The sequence below is a fragment of the Microtus ochrogaster genome, linkage group LG2 (genome assembly GCF_000317375.1).
Source record: "Microtus ochrogaster isolate Prairie Vole_2 linkage group LG2, MicOch1.0, whole genome shotgun sequence".
Classification (NCBI taxonomy): domain Eukaryota; kingdom Metazoa; phylum Chordata; class Mammalia; order Rodentia; family Cricetidae; genus Microtus; species Microtus ochrogaster.
Genome location: NC_022028.1, coordinates 6,374,656 through 6,392,553, shown reverse-complemented (window position 1 = coordinate 6,392,553; position 17,898 = coordinate 6,374,656).

The window sequence follows — 17,898 nt, the reverse complement described above, 5'->3', positions numbered from 1 at the left end:
TTGCTGTCACTCTTTCATTCTGGCTTCTAATATTTTTACATGGTAGCCTTTAAGTAAGCCAGTGACACAGCCGTTTCCAGGGTCCAGGAGAAGCAGCCAAAATACCATGGATCATGGCCTCCCAAATTAGCCCGCGTGCACTGACAGGAAGGAGGGGATTTGCCAAGAATAGAAATGTTTAAAATACAAGTGAAGACATTGGCAGTCCAGAGCAACTTATTTGGGGTTTGGTGAGTGTCCTGGTTAGATTTGATTGCCAACTTGACCCAACCTAGAATGTCTTAGTTAAGATCTCCATGGCTGTGATAAAATACCATGACCAAAAGCCACTTAGGGGAAAGTGTTTATTCAGGGTTATACAGTATCGTAGTCCGTCATCACAGGAAGTCGGGGTAGGAACTCAAGCAGGGCAGAAACCTGGAGACAGGAGCTGAAACACACATCATTGGGAAGGGCTGCCTGCTTGCTTCCTCTCTAAGCTTTGCTCAGTCTGATTTCTTATGCACCCTAGGTCCTCATGTCCATCAACTACCAATTAAGAAAATATACTACAGACTTGCCCTTAGGTCAACCCAGTGGGGGCATTTTCTGAATTGAGGTCTCTTATTTTTTTTTAAATCTCTAATTTGTGTCAAATTGACATTAAAAGAGCCAGCACACTAGAGGCACTCAACTAAAAACTGCTTTGATCAGATTGATCTGTAGCCATGTGTCTATGGTGGTTTGAATAAGAATGGTCCCCACTGGCTCGTATATTTGAATACATAGTCATGAAAAGATTAGAAGAATTCAGAGGGATAGCCTTGTTGGAATCGTGTGGCCTTGCTGGAGGAAATGTGTCACTATAGGTGGCCTTTGAGGTTTCAAAAGCCCATGCCAGGCTCAGGTTCTCTCTTGCCACCTACAGTTCAGGATGTAGGACTCTGAGCTACTGCTCCAGCACCAAGCCTGCACGCATCCATGCTCCCTGCCATGACGATAATGCGCTAACCTCAGAAACTGTAAGCAAGCCTCCAATCAAAAATGCTTTCTTTTACAAGAGTTGCCTTGGTCATAGTGTCTCTTCATAGCATAGAGCAGTAGTAACTAAGCTACCATGTCTGTAAGAGACTGTCTGGATTGATAAAGGGCATGAGAGGGCACAACCCATTGTAGGGCAATGGGCCCAGGCTGTATCAGAACACTAGGTGAGCATGAACCAGTGGGTGAGCCAGTAAGCCGTCTCCATCCATGGTTTCTGCCTTGAGCTCCTGCTCTGACTTCCTTGGTGATGGACGGTGTGAGATGAAACAAGCCCTTCCCTCCGCGAGTTGCTTTTGGTCGTGGTGTTTATCAAAGCCACGGGAAGCAAGCTGGGACGATGAGTTGAAGATGGTGAGGGTCCTCTAGTGGAAATGCCAGGAGGCCACTGGAGACACAGTGCTTAGCTTTAGAAAGGATGGAGAGCTGGAGGTCTAACAAGGACATCACTGCCAAAGGGAACCAGCTTTTCGGACACCTTAAGCTAGGAATTCCAACCTCCTATGACACAATGAATTTCTGGCATTTGGGCCGCCTAGTCGTGGTGCCCACCTCTCCCTCCCAGCATAGCCTCACTGTCTACCCCGAAACTTCACGTCACCATGCTGTAGTGTGACATTCTTTGGCAGAATGTCCCCGATCACACCCTGCTTTGTCTGGCTGGATCAACAACTGCCCATCCTTGTTTCTGGAGATTTAGCCCGTGTGTCCCTTCTAGTATGCCTGTTTCCGAAAACATCCTTTTCCCAAGGCAAGACTGAGCTCTGCCTCCTTGGCCATGACTAACTTACACATTCCTGCCATAGCACACAGCACACGAAATTGTCATGACGGGTAGATCCTCTGCCTTTGAACTATTCTTAACCTCCACTGTGTGTTAGCACCGCCTGGCTGATTTTAAAGATGAATATTGTGCTCAGTTTCTGCCCTGAGATGAAGCCAGTGGTTGGGGCTGGGGCTGGGGCCCTGGCATCACTAGCTTTCAGTAGCTACACCAGTGAAGTTCAGGTGCAACCAAGGATGAGAACCACTGTGTGAGGCAGTGCTCACAAAGGTTAGACAGTGCTCCAATAGATAGGTAGTGCTCCCAGGATGTAAAGTGCTCCCAAAGGATAGACTGTGACCCCGAAGGATAGATAGTGCTCCCACAGTATAGGCAGTGTTCTGAAGAGATAGTCTGTGCTGCAAAAGGATAGGTAGTGCTCCCACAAGTAAGGTAGTGCTCCAATGGCATAGAGTCTTCCCAATGTGAAGTCAGTATTCCCAAAGAGGAGGTGACGAGTAGGTAGCACTTGAAAGGATATTCTGAGTTAGTCTATGGCTGGCCTTTATCATAAACAGAGGTCAGCCAAGAGGAAGCAGTGACTAAATGTTTGTCAAACAACACCAAGCAGCCCAGGTCCTCCATCTCTTCTGTTTCCCACAACCTCCTGGAAAATGCAGATGTGGGCTTTAGCACAGTAGACTGAAATCAGCGTGGGCTAAGGAAAAGGGGGGGGTAGGTTAGCAGTTCTTTAAAATAAAAACAAAAATACAGCCAGGAGCTCGTTTTAAATCTCATTTTCCTTCATTCAAATATTTAAAGCTATCTTTCCTCTTCCGAGCACAGGACGTGGGAAGGTCGCTCGTCAGCCTGACACTTCTGCTCCCACGCCCTGCGTTTTCCCCTGAGGAATTCCAAAAAGGAAGTACAATGCTATCTTTAAGCGCTCCCGGTCTTTACACCCAGCCTTCCCGCAGAAAGAGGAGTATGGGAAGATTCCAGACCCCAAGGCTTTTTAAGATTTCTTTTTTTCCTTTCTTCCTCCTAGTGTAGAAAATACTACCATGAAAAAGATTGAAAGGGGCTTTATTGCTTTCAATTTTCCTGAGAATAATACTAGTACTTGCTCTCTACACAAAATTCACAAAATGTTTCCAATGTTTTTAAGGGCTAGTGAGCTAGCTTTGCTGGTTAGGTCACCAGCACCCACATAAAGCAATCCAGACACGCCGATGTCAACAGCAGTGCTGCAGAGGGGAGATAGGCAGGTCCATGGGGCTTGCCATTGAACTAGTCTCACCCAGTCAGTGATTTCTGAGTCACCTGAGGCCCTTTCTCAAAAAATAAAGCCAAAAGGTAGGCTATGTCCTGAGGAACAACTCACGGAACTGGCCTCTGGCCTCCATACGTACGCACACACCAAAAAGAACAATGTATAATTGTAACGTGAGCAATCAACAGCTAATGTTTTTGTATGTTTTATCGTGAATTGTGTTATCTATAGGAAGGTTTTCCATAAGTGTGTGCTCTATAAGCGTGTGAGAGAGAGAGACACACACACGACACGATGTTCGGTGTGGTGGGGAGCCTGGCCACCGCATTGTGTAAACCCATTTTCTTGCCTATCCAAGGAACAAAAGCCCCAACCAACAATGCCCTCGACAGAAGGACCATCTAAAGATTGCAATGAGATGGACAAGAACTTTTCATAGCTTTTGGAGCGTGAGAATACAGGGTGGAAAAAACGTATTCAAGGTGAACCAGCACACTGCTGCTCTGTTGTTGATGGTACTGAAGCCCCTGTGGCAGGCTTGGAAGTTAGGCTTGGAAAGCCACAACCGGTAGGCCAAACCCAGCCACACCATGTCAGCTCCAGGCTTCCACAGCAGAGCCGCGTGCTTGTGCTGGGGACCGTGCGGATCACACAGATGAAAATATTTACGGCCTGTTCCTTCATGTGGAGAGAAAGGGAAATTGTTGACCTCTGACCCAGAGAAATTCTTTGCAGTTCTAGGGACTCCCAAGTGTAGGGTTTCTGTTTGTTTGTCGTTCATTTTGGCTGACTGGGAACTTTGCTGTTGGTAGACAAGAGGATGGGGGAGAGTCCCCATGACTCTGGTGAAGGCAGAGAGAGGGTCACCTCAGAGTTTAAGATTGGGGATGGAAGCTGCAAGAGGCAGAGGGATTAAGTTCCTTAGACACAGACTAGGCATCAGCTGCCTCCACAATCGCACCCACCCTCCACAACCAGCGCTCTGGAAATGCACTCTGTCCACCACTTTCCAGAAAGGCTCCAGAGGGGTGAATCACCCTATCACTATTAAATGTTTCAAAGAACTTAGACACCAAAGGCTTCCAGTTTTACATGATACAAAGCTCTCCAAGAAGCATATGTCTTCGGAAAGAGATGAAGCCCTGAGGTAAAATGCCTTGGCTCTGGGGCCAGGCGGGCAGGTGCTGGAGTTCCATGAGCCATGAAACCTCTGGAAACATCCACAGTTTCTTCTGGAAATGAGGAACAACAGTGGCCTCTGTCTACGATTGTCTTAGCCAGTTGGCTTACCTAGACCATCTGTGGTGGTGAATAGATGCTGACCGTTAGACTGACTCACGAAGGAGACTTGGAAACAAAAGCAGATAGGCTTCTGAAGAGGTAGAATCATTCTCTTGATCAAAACAACTGGAAGGCCAGGCGGTGGTGGTGCACCGTCTTTAATCCCAGCACTTGGGAAGCAGAGGCAGCTGGAGAAATCCTCTCTCGAAAAAACAAAACAAAACAATCAAACAAAAAGCTGTGATATGATTCTGTGCGAGAGGGACCTTGGTGGCGGGTGGGTTGGATCCACAATGGGTAAGAGCCCATGACGGGAGAGGGACAAACAGGCCGTTGTAGACAGAGCTTAAATGGAGAGTTTATTGAGAGAAGGGGGAAGCAGAGGGAAGAGACCAGCCTCTGGGGACAGGGTGGTGGAAGAGAAGAGACAGAGAGAGACAGAGTGGGGGGGGGAGAGGAAGAGAGAGAGGAAGAGAAAGAGAAAGAAGAGAGAGGGGGTAAAAGTTGTTCGCCTTTTAAAGGGATAGGGTATGCCTGCTCTGCATGCTGCTGGTGTGAACTCCTTGGACTTCTGGTCTTTCTGCCTTGAGAGCTGGGATTACAGACACTCACCTTTACACCTGCCGTTATCACTATTATGAAGATCATTTTCTGGCTGGAAACTTGAAGGCAGCCTGCTTTCTACTCCATAATGTATAACCGCCACTAAAGAACTCGAACAGCTGAAGAAGTGGGGGGGGGGGGCAGAGAGAACGCAGCTTGCTTGGTGTTTTGCAGGCTGATTTATACTCTGCCTGCTTTTCTTAGAGTGCAGGACCACCTGCCCAGGAAACGGTGCCACCCACAGTGAACTGGGCCCTCCTCTATCCATTAACAATGCAGACAATGCGCACACAGGCCAATCTGATCCCTGATCCAGGCAATCACTCAGTTCCTCAACTCTCAGCTCTGTCAAGTTGGCAATTAGAGCTCATTAGAATACCATGCCTCGCATCCTTAATTATAATCTTTTGAAGTCAGAGTAAAGTTTTATTCTTAACTCAAAAACTTTCACAGTTTCCTAGCACAGAGGAGACAAAGGAGCGCTCAAAAAAAAAATTGTTTTTAAGTGGAATTGAGTTTACATCTGTCTAAAATTGAAGAGGGTGGATTGTTCTGTCTGACACAGGAAATTTCACAACCTAAACTACAAAAGGCAATCAAATGCCAAAATTATCTTGCTATTGAAGTCTAGCCTCTGATGTGAAAGTTGCTCAGAATGAAACATTAAATAAAATAGATAAGAGGAAGGAAAAAGAAGAAAAGGAACCACCACCCCTGGTACCTCTACTTATCCCCACATAGGGATAGCTAACGGCAGTTGTCAAAGACCTGTGCACCAAGTTGTTTATGTGTCTGTTCTTCCGTGTGTGTGTGTGTGTGTGTGTGTGTGTGTGTGTGTGTGTGTAGGCACACATGGAAGTCAAAAGACAACCCCATGTGTTCCATTTATTTATTAAGGGAGGGTATATTGGTTAGGTGGGGTTTTTTTTTTGTTGTTGTTGTTGTTTTTTTTATCAGCTTGACACAAAGTGAGAGGAGGGAACCTCAACTAAGAAAGTTCCTCCAGAAGACTGGTCTAAAGGCAAGCAAGTAAGGCATTTTCTTAATTAATAGTTCATGTAAGAGGACTCAGCCCCCTGTGGGTGGTGCCACCCCCTTGGCAGGGGGTTCTGGGTTGTACAAGAAAGCAAAGCCAGTACGAGGTATTCTCCATGGCCTCTGCTTCGGTTTCTGCCTCCATGTTCCTGCCTTGAGTCCGTGTCCTGACTTCTCTCAGTGATGGGCTGTGAGGCGAAATAACCCCCACCCCATGCTGCTCTGAGTCGCAGCTCTAGAACCAAACTAAGACACAGGGTCTCAGTCTGTAGCCTCAGCTAGCCTGAACTTGCTATAGGCTGGTCTTGAAGTCAGATTCACCCGACTCTGCCTCGCAAGCACTGGGATTAAAGGCACACCCCACCGCGATCAGCCTTGGGTGTCACTTCTTAAAGTCTGTCTATCGCCTTTGAATCAGGGTCTAGTCTCAGGAGTCCTCCTGTCCCTGCCTCCCTGGTATTGAGATTACTAATATGTCCCAATTTTTTCATATTCAAATGTTCTGAGGGCAAAATTCAGGTCCTTGTGTTTGCAAGACAGGCACTTCACCAGCTGAGCCATCTCTTCAGCCCCAGTTTGTTACACTTTGACACAGAAAGAGTTGTCAATCCCAAAAATTACAGCCCTCATCTAAAGAGGAATGAGAGATAGTTCATTCTGGAGCCATTTTGGGTCACCATGCCTGAGGAAAACAGATTTAGGCTACCCAAACTCCATGTTCCAAGGTGGACGTAGTTTCATAGTTCCAGGCAACAAAAAAGTCATAAACTAAGGCAAGTTCAAATATATTGGGGGGTACATTTAAGAGGCAGTTACAGCAAGATGGGGATACCTTTCTCCAGGCCCAAGAGAGTGTCTATGAACATTCTAAGCTATGGGGTTGGTGGAAGCTACTTACTAGTCTGCTAGGTTAGTAGATTGTAAAAGGTGTCTATTAGTCAGAAACTGCTAGTTCTGACACAGAAGTGGGCAAGAAAAGGCACCCAGGATGAAGCAAGTAGCTTTTGGACCAGCCACAGCCCAAGGACCGGCCACAGCCAGGCTTCTCCACAGTACTGACGTCTGAACAGTACCAGGCTCTGCAGACACAGCCTCTTCCAGAGTTTTTGTTCACAGAGTCGGCCTTCTTATCTTTGTTTCCCCTAACTAAGCTCCTTCCTATTGGCATTCTTTCACAGAAATACAACCAAAACCCTCTGCTTCTACCTTGTGGCCAGATCAGAACTATAAAGCTGGAAAGATCCCAAGAGGACTTCAGTTCAAGGCCAGAGGTGGTGGAACAGGCCATGAATTCCAGGACAAGGGAAGCAGAGGCAAAGGGGCCAGGATTTCAAGGTCATCTTCCCTTAAATCGCCTTCTAGGCCAGGCAGGACTACTTGAAACCTTGTGTTAAAACAAAAACAAAGGCATTACAGATGTGATTCACTCCCCAAAAGGCCTCATCTGCATCCCAGGGTCCAACTGCTTCTAACCTAGTAAGCTGTAGGCAGTCCTGGACAGTTAAGACTAGCCTTCAGCATCCTGAGGCCTCCTTTCCTACCTATTTCATATACATTTACGTTTTTGGATTTGAATGCTTACAACCTGCTTCTCACTGTCCCTTCTGGAATTTCTAAATGGGTCACACATGCTCAGCAAAGTTAGGGAAGCCTCCGACTCAGACCCTCTTGTCTTAGTTCCCTGGGGTGGCAATTACAGGCTTGAGTCACCATTCCTAGTTCCTTCCTCTCTCTCTCTCTCTCTCTCTCTCTCTCTCTCTCTCTCTCTCTCTCTCTATTTTCTCAAATGTTTTCCCATGAAGACTCTCTCTTTATCTTGAGTTTTGTAACATGAGGGCCTGCTTGTTGGGGTTTCTGTCCTGCCCAGTTTCCACAGCCAGTAAATCCCAAAGAAAATCACACAGAGATCTCCATAAGTTATAAACTGATTGGCCCATTAGGCTCAGGCTTCTTATTAACTCTTATTATGTTAACTTATATTAGCCCATTATTCTAGTATATACTAGCCACATAGCTCAATACCTTTTTCAGCGGGGTTAGTCACATCTTCCTTCTTTGATGTCTGGGCAGGACTCCGGTAAGAGCTTTCTTCTTCCCAGAATACTCCTGTTCTCTTTGCCCCACCTATATTTCCTGCCTGGCTACTGGCCAATCAACGTTTGTTTAAAACATAATTGACAGAATACAGAATTGTCCCCCACCAGAGTTTGTTTAGGAGTATTTCACACCTGAGTCTGTATGGCCATCATTTGTGCTTCCCACTTACCCTCAACTCATCCTGAGTCACTCCCGAATGGATTCTCAACTTCTCCTTTTGATTACATGGAAAAAAACCTCAAATATCTTCTGCCTAACTCATAGCTGGTGAGTCCAGAGCTGAGGGTGCAGGACAATGTCAAGAACCTTTTATATATAGCAGCAATTCAAAGAAGGATAGTGTAGGATCAAATCTTTTGTCTCCTTGTCATTGTGTGCTGTATGACACTAACGTGCTTCCTCATACCTAAGCACCCTGGCTTTTGTATTAGAAAAATGAAGTCAAGAATGACATATTGGAGTATAACCTACCATTGTATCTTTGCAAAGAATTTCATAACATAAATATGGCAAGCAGCTAGGATACACCAGAACCCTGGGAAAGTACACTGCAGACATTTTCCTTATTTCATTAGTGTTTTTATTGTTTTTGTTGTCCTAAGAGTCCTCCTCCAAAGCCCCAACCATGGATAGAAGAACCAGGACTCCAACAATGAAACGCAGGCAAATATTTACATCCTGTCCTGCCAAGTCCCCCGTCCCCAATGAACAGCCTGCCTTAAGACTGAAAGTCACGAGAAAACCCTCCAAAATGAAGACACAGCCCAGGAACAGTCTGTAACAGGGCCTCAGAATCTCGGCACACAACTGGCCTCCAGCTACCAACAGACCCCCTGAGCCCAAGGGGTCCCAGAACTGATGCACCCTCCAAGTACCCCTGCTATAAACAAAGGCTGGGAGACTCCTCCTTAAGGCCTACCACGTGGCCACTTGCAGCAGATAATCTTAAGCAATGCCAAGAGACCGGAACTAAAGTTCGTGTCTCCCAACACTGCCCAGATCCCCAGACTCCCCAACTCTGACCCTCTGTCCTAAAACCACAGTCTTGGAGCAACAAGTTGGTCGCACATGTCTTCAGTTCCCAGAGGAAGCCTGCCAAGGAACTCTTTGTAGGCCGTTGAGGAGGTACTGCAGCATCAGCTTCAAGGTCACCAGGTCTGTTGAAACGTGCCCTGCAGGGTGATACGCTCAAGGGGGACCACCTGAAATGGAGAGGCTTGACCGTTAGAGGCTAGCCCTCAGCTTGGGCCAATGCTCTTTGATGACCCAAGTAGGTAGGTGGAGCAATGAGGCAAACAGTGAACTCTGGCTACTCTCTCAGCCCCCAGGTTTAGTCTAAATGTTTTCACAATATTGATGGTAGAAACTGATTAAGAGTCAATGTGGATAAACTGAGCTGCAGACAGACCACTTCGTTTCTCAATCTTCAAACTTTGGCCACCAGCCTTGAAAACCCAGGGGGCTGAGAACAGCCAAACAAGGCATTTTGCCTCATGCTTAACTCCCATCTCCTACAGTTTCATGTGAGATACACAGCCATTCTCAAGGCACTTTGCTCAGACTGAGGAAAACTCTAGGGGTCAGCTAGGTCATCCTCCTGCTCCTTAAAACTATACTCAATTCATGAGATCCATTCAAACCTTTGCAAATTTACATTCTTTTTATTATAATTTTTTTTTAGTTAACATACAAAGTCAAGGGTTTACATTGTGGTATTTTCATCTGTCTGCCACTATATTTGGTTCTAATTACTTCAAATTTAACAAACATCTTTCTGACCCATTTCCAGAAAGGAGTTTTCAATGACCAAAGGGCAAAATATTCTAACACAGAGTCAGAAGTTAGAAATGGCTCCTCCGATTTTGTCCAGTCTCTCCGCCATGTGTAGCATCTCTGCTTTGCTTCTGATGATGCACACACCACTGCCACACGTGACACAAAGCACCAGTTTCTAGTCAATGTCCTGCAGTTGGGCCAAGCCACTGTGTGATGGACAAAACCTGGTTGCAATTCAGAGCTTAGGACTTCACGAGCACAGGGAAGAATGATAAGACAGGTTAAAATTTGTCCCGTGCTTTGGGCCTTGATTACCTACGTGTGGATTCTGAGAGAACAATCAAGTCAAAAAGCAAAAGACAATTGTGGATGGTGGGATAGCAGAAAAATGGGTTTCTGGGTTCCTTGGACATGAAGTCATTGTAGAGACCAGTTAGCCCTTAATTGTGCACGAAGGAAAGATGAACCTCATTTAATAAACAATTAATTATAAAGACCTGTGGTGGATGGGATTGCTAGACAGGCTACCATTTGTCACAGAAAACAGCTAGGAGAATAAAAAGGCTATCCAACAAAATAACACTAAAGTGCCTGGGTGTTTATGTTTGTACTGGCTAGTTTTTGTCAATTTGACATAAACTAGAGTCACCTGAGGGTGACTGTATTGAGGGTACCTGAATTGAGGAATTGTGTCCATTAGATTTGCCTGCAGGTATGTCTGTGGGAGCTCTTGATTTGAGTGTGTATGGGAGGGTCCATCCTACTGTGGATAGTGCCACCCCTGGGTAGGTGTCCTGGGTTAAATAAGAAAGGCACCTGAGTAAGTCCAAGGAAGCAAATCAGCAAGGAATGTTCCCTCCTGGTCTCTACTTCAGTTCCTACTTTGGCAAACTGTCCCTCTTTCCCTCAGTGGTGAACTGCTACCTGGAAACATAAGCCAAATAAACTCCTCCTCCAGCTGCTTTTGGGTGTGGTGGTTACCATGACAATGGAAAGCAGAGTAGGGCAGCATGCATCTGATAAAGTCATACCTCCATCTATAGCATAAAATAAAGGAGAAGGAAAGTGTAAGAATGACTGGAAATGTGCTCTGCCCTCTCCCTATGTCATCCTTGAGCTTGCTGCTGATCTTAGTATTTGAGAATAGGTTTACAAGCTTCCCCCCAAATCTCCTATTTTAGTAGAACTACCCTGGTTCCATCAAGCGTCCCTCAAGCATGATTGGTCTTGAAGCACTCAGTACTCCCTTCCCTCCAAATGCTTCAGTTCATCCATGTCCCTCTGCAAATGTAATATCTAGACAATGTTTCTAAACGCATTCTGATGCAGCAAAATCCACATTGTATCAGCCACATTGTTCCTTTAATGTAACCTAACTGTAACATGAGGGCCTGCTTGTGGGGGTTTCTGTCCCGCCCGGTCCCCCAGCCGTTTAGTCCCAGAGAAAATCACAAAGATAGTCTGCATTAGATATAAACTGATTGGCCCATTAGCTCAGGCTTTGTATTAGCTCTTATAACTTATATTAACCCATTGTTCTTATCTATGTTAGCTACATGGCTCGGTACCTTTCTCAGTGGCGCCGGTCACATCTTGCTTCTTCGGTGATCTGGGAAGAACTGGGAAGAATGGGCTTCCATCTTCCCAAAATTCTCCAGTTCTCATTGTGCCACCTCTACTTCCTGTCTGGTTTTCTCACCTATACTTCCTGCCTGGCCAATCAGTGTTTATTTAAAATATGATTGACAGAATCATATTTTAATCTCCTGCACCACCTAACCACACAGTGACTTATCTTTGTAGCTGTATAAAAACAGAAACTGATTTGTATTGCCTTTCCAGTCAGTAAATGCCAGTTTGTCTTTTTCAAATAAGTGTCTTCTTATGATTCTGCAGTATCTTTGGCTCTTTCATGTTTATTCTGGTCTCACTAAAGATAATAGTTTAACCATATTTGATAATATCAAGTTGAGCTAACTGCTTGTTAATGTAACTTACTGAGACCAGTTAGACTCTAGATTCTGATTTTTCGTTAGTTTATTCTTTCTAGTTTTGTGTCATTAATAATCAGGCCACTTGAGACTTCCTTCAAATGTTCAGTAAAAATTACTGAGGTGCCGGCTCAGTGGATAAAGTGCTCACTGCACAGCATGAAGACCCAAGTTCAGATTCCCTGGACCCATATAAAAGTCACGTACTGCAGGGTACATCTGTAACTCCAGCACTGAAAGATCTCAAAAACTCAGGGACCAGCCAGAATAGCTCAAATGACAAGCTTCACTTTGTAAGGGACCAGTAAGAGACCCTGTCTCAAAAAACTAAGAGGAAAAACTTGAGGAGAGACATTTTAATGGCAATCTATGGCCTTTCTATATACCTATATGGGTGAGCGCACCCGTACATGTGTTCATACACACACATGCCACACAGACATGCAAAGACACACAAATAAATTAAATACTGGGTTGAAACTGAAGACAAACAGACGCTGCTCTGGCAGTATTCCATTGTCCTCCTTCTCAGCTGGTCTCTTCCCCAGAGCCATTGTCTTGGTGACCTTGCTGTCACTGGGATTGAACATCATGACCAAAGTAACTTATGGAAGAACTTCTTCTTGGTCAGAGCTCCAGATGGATGAGAGTCCTTAATGGAGGGGCCCCGTGGCAACACGCAGCAGTCACGATGGCAGGAGCTAGAAGATGAGAGATCACGTCTTTAACCACAAACACGAAGCAGAGGACAAACTGATGTGGAGTGAGGGGCCGTAAACTCTCAAAGTCCACGCCAGTGGCCTTCGCCTGCTGAACCTCCCCAAACAGCACTGCCAACTGGAGACCACGTTTCAAACACCCGAGCTGAGAGGGGATATTTTCCGTTCATACCACTGCATTCCACTCCTTGGCCCTCATTGGAAAATGTTGTCAATCCAACTTTAAGTTCCCATAGTCACAGGACCATTTAAAGGTCCAGGAGCTCTAAGACCCAACACAATCGCTTAATGTTAAACTGCCTGGGAAATCAAAAGGCAAATCACATACTTCCAACATATAATGGCTCAGAATATGCATTACCATTGCAAAAGGAGGGAATGGGGACATGGTGAGTAAATATTGCTTAAAATCAAGACCAAAATACAGGCAGGCAAGTACCAAATTCTGTAGCTCCACGGCTTGTCTCAAGGACTGAGATGGCTTCTTTCCTTCATCTCTTCCTTGACTGCCTCCCCCTGTGTGCTGCTGTCCTTGCCAGATGTCTCATGGCCCTAACCTCTCTGACATCGTGGGGGCTCCATTGAAACCAAGCCTTCACTTACCAAGGCTTCACTTTCCCGGCTTCATGCAGTGCCTCTCACAGCCTCTTTCCTTCTCAAGACCTTGATGCGGGGCCTCTGGAGGGTGCTGCCTGACCGCCATTGCTTTCTGAAACTGAGGAAAAAGCCACAAGTGCTTCTCCCTTGCATCCTGCATGGTTTTAACCCAGTTCTTCTCACCTTTTCTACCATTGTGACCCTTTAATAGGTTGCTCATGTTGTCGTGACTCCAACCATAAAATTATTTTGTTACTATTTCATAGCTATGATTTTGCTGCTATTATGAATCATAATGTAAATATCTGATATACAGATGACCTGTGGAAGGGTCATTCGCAGTCATGACCCACAGGTTGAGAGCCCCTGCAAAACCAGGTAGATGCCAATGACAAGCTCAGCTGTTAGTTTGAGATAAACCTTAGCCCCTTGAATCACATTAACAGCAGTACTTTTACTTTCTAGGAGCAGAAAATGCCTTAGGCTATTCAACGAGGTGGAAGCTTAGCAGGTGGGGCCTTACCCTGAGGCACCCTTCCCTTTGTTCCAGTTTGGAGCCTGAGATTCCCCCTTAGAGGCAAGTCCGCTAACAAGCACAGCTCTCTTCAAGTGTACACCTTGCCGGCAACATTAAGCTTCCTAAGGCTCCTTTTCTCTCTGAATTGTACAATTTGTATTTATTTCTGTCACGTGTGTTCTTTTTCATTTTAGATCTATATAAGTATTATCAAATAACAGTCTTGCCATGGAGTCAACATTATTTAGTATTGAAATTTCCTCTGCCAAAGAAATTAGTCCACTACTTCTTAACTTAACCTCAGGTAAGTTCTCAGAACGTGGGCAGAAAGCAGCCAGGCTCTCTGTCAAAACAACACATGAATGGGTTCCAACCCCATTGCTAATACTGACCTCTGTCATCCCCATTGCTCTAGCACACCTGTCATCCGTACAGATGGTATTTTAAGATCTTTTCATAGCATCCAATGGTTTTTCTAGTCTACAGTTCCAAAACTTCCAGTCTTCCAAAAACCAGCATGGTCAGATTCTTTACAGAAACAGCCCATTCTCTGGTGCCAACTTATTAGCTAATTAGCTAATTTTCTGTTCCTGTGATAGAATACTACGACCAATGCAACTTTGGGACATGTGACTCCAGAGGGCTAAGTCCATCATGGTGGGGAGGTGTGGCAGCACCTGTGAGAAGGAAGCAGAAAGGTCTCAATTGCAAGCATGATTAAGAAGCAGAAAGAGTGATGTACTTCTTTTAACAAGGCTGTATCACCTCCCCAGACAGCACCACCAGCTGAAGACTAAGTGTTCAAATATCTGAGCTGTGAGGGACATTTCGCGTTCAAACCACCAGAGTCATGGTGCTAATATGTGCTTCATGAACTTACAGATAACCACTGCATTGTAAAACTCATTGTAAACACAAACTATTACTGCAGTGCCTGTTTAATGAAATTTGTTGTTTGAAAAATTGTATATGCAGATATTGTATTGCAGGCACGTGGCACCATTATCTGGACTTGCTAGCATAGTTAGATAATTCTAGGTCTTAACACAGAACATTAAAAGTAGTGTTTAAAGTAGAAGTTCCCACTTGGCAGTGATAGCCCACTTAGGAGGCAGAGGTAGATGAATCTCTGAGCTCAAAGCTAACCTGGTCTACAGAGTGAGTTCCAGGAGAGCCGGGGCTATAGAGAGAAGTCCTGTCTCCATGATATTTTCAATAGTTATAAGGCAACTTAATATCTCAATAGCGGGAAGCTAAGAACAAACCCCACCTGTTTCTTTTAATATGAAGAGCATGAAAAAATATAACTCTTCCAATATAAACTTGTAATAGACGAATAATATCTTAGACAAACATTGATATGCTTGCAAAGGTTTTCCCTCTGTCCCTTTAAAATCACACTAAAATAAATGCCTCAGTTACTCTGATTCCTTAGTTTTGTGCTCAGTGAGAAACATGTTTGTAAATGGGAGCTGCTACTTGGTTCTTGCTTCTGTTGTTATTGTTGTTGTTGTTGTTTTAGAGAATGCCCATGGGAAACAGACTCCACCAGCCTTGAGTCTGCTTCTGTGGGGAACAGACGGAAGTGTAAGATCTGGGAAAGAGGGATAAGGTTAAGGAGATAGGAAAACTGTAAAACAATCTGCCATTCATGATCAAGGAAGCACTACAGGTATCCAGTATGCAGATATGACCAAATAAAAAAAATACAGGGGCTAAAGACAAGGTGACCTGGATAAGGCAAAGCCACAGATAAGGGGGCAAAGAGGCATTTGAGTGAGCTGGCCCAGGGACTATCCTTAAGGCTCTCATGTAACCACCTCCCCTTCTCCAACTCAGAAGGAAACTCAACGAAGAGCATTAGCTTCCTATGGGTACTTATGACTACCGCCCGAGCATTTTGATGGCTCATTTAGTGATGAGTCCTGAGTTTCTATGGGTACTTGCTGCATACTGAGCATGGATCCCTCACCTGCACTGTGATCCTAGGAGTAAGCACTCTGATCATTCTTGGTTTCTGTGTTATGTCTGAGAAGTTAAGTAATTTACTCAAGAGCACATAGACAAGTGACCAAAATAGGATTCAAGTCTGGTCATGGTTAATCACCATCCTATCCTTCCCAGTAGAATGAAGTCCTGGCAGGGAATCCCTGCCAACGCTTTCCGGTTTCAGGAGAAAGTTCAAGTTGAATCAGCCTTAACAATAACACTGATGAAGTACACTTTGTACCAGGGAGCTCTCTCTACTGCCCCTGGTCAGCAGGTTGAGGGAGAATGCCAATCTAAAGACAGCCAATCAAAGTGTGCCCAGTGAACACAGAAGCTGTGTGTGGTGCATAACCATGAGCTGACTTAGAATTCTTCCCCTATAAACTTTAACTTGAAGACATCAACATAACAAGCAGTTCTCTCTAGGTACAGAAGTTAAAATGTTACAAGGCTGAACCAGAAGCTGGAGCCTCCTCAGTGAGCTAAGCAAAAGAAAGCAAATAAACCCAAATTCATAAAATTAGGAATAAAAAGGGAGACATTACAATAGATACCAATTAAATTGAAAGAATCACTAGGTTATAATTGAAAATCTATATTCTAGTAAATTGGAAAATCTAAAGTAAATTGATAACCTTTAGACAAATATAATCTACCAAAATTAAACCAAGAAGATATAAATAACTTAACAGATGAATGATGGAAAAGGAGCTCACAGTAGTAATAAACAATCTCCCAAATTAAAAAAAAAAGTCAAAGTCTATATAGATTCACTGATGAGTTCTAGAAGATCTTTAGGGAAGAGCTAAGACCGACACTCCTCAAACCACTTCATATAGTAGAAGGGGAAAGAATACTGCTAAAGCTTTTTGCTGAAGCCAGCATTTCTCTGATACCAAGATTGTGTAAGGACACAATTAAAGGAGTAGACAGACAGACAGACAGAATTGTAGACCAATATCATTGATGAGTATAGATGCAATCAAATACTTGCAAACCAAATTTAACAGCAGCATATTAGGAAAAAAAACTGTCTTAAGGTTTCTATTGCTATGAAGAGACACCATGATCACAGTAACTCTTAGAAAGGAATGCAATTAATTGGGGCTGGCTTATAGTTTCAGAGGTTTCGTCCATTATCATTATGGCAAACACAATGGTGGGCAGGCTGACCTCGTGCTGCAGAAGGAACTGACAGTTCTACAACTTAATCCAGTCAGCAGAAGGAGTCTGTGTACCACATTGGCATAGCTTAAGCAGATGAGACCTCAAAGCCTACCCCCACAGTGATGTATATTCTCCAACAAGACCATACCTACTCCAACAAGGCCACACCTCCCCACCCCCTATGGGCCAAGCATTCACACTCATGAATCTATGGGGGCCATAGCTACTCAAACCACCACAGGCACCATAACAAAGTTGGCTTAGTGCCAGGGATGCGAAGATGGTTCAGCACAATCAATTCAGTAAATATAATATATCACATAGAGATTCAAGGAAAGAAATAGAGAACCTAGAGGTAAATTCATGCATCTATGCCCACCTAAGTTTCAACAAATTATAAAAAATATACATTGGAGAAAATTCAGATGCTTTAGCAAACAGTGCCAGGGAAACTGAATAGTCACACGTAGAAGGATGAAACCAGGTTTCTACTTCTCACCCTGTATAAAAATCAATTCAAAATAGTTGTAATACCCTGATCTACATTGAAACTGAAATTAGTAAAGGGAAAAACGGGGGACACTTCATAATGTAGACATAGGTAAGCAAGGACTTTCTGAAAGCCATAAATCATTGCAATCCCTCAGGAAATAATGCCAAAAATGGACTAATGCGGTTGCAGAAAATCAAAATGCTTATGCACAGCAGAGAGAGAGCCAAATGAAGAGCCAGCCTATGTAATGGAGGAAATCTTCGCTAGCTAAACATCTGACAGACTAATATTTAGAATATATAATGAACTAAAAAAACCACAAATAATAGACTAACATACAGCATATTTAGCTCTCTTATCCTAGACAGCTGGCTATGAGCCAAAAAACAACTAACAACAAAACAACTGTCAGCAAATTATAAGACATGCTTAAAAGTCAGCAAAGGTACAGGGAAAGGAAGGCTGACTCACCCTGCTCCTGGGCCCAGAAATTAATTCAGCCAATGTGTAAATCAGTACTAAGATGCCAAAAAGAGAGAGAGAGAGAGAGAGAGAGAGAGAGAGAGAGAGAGAGAGA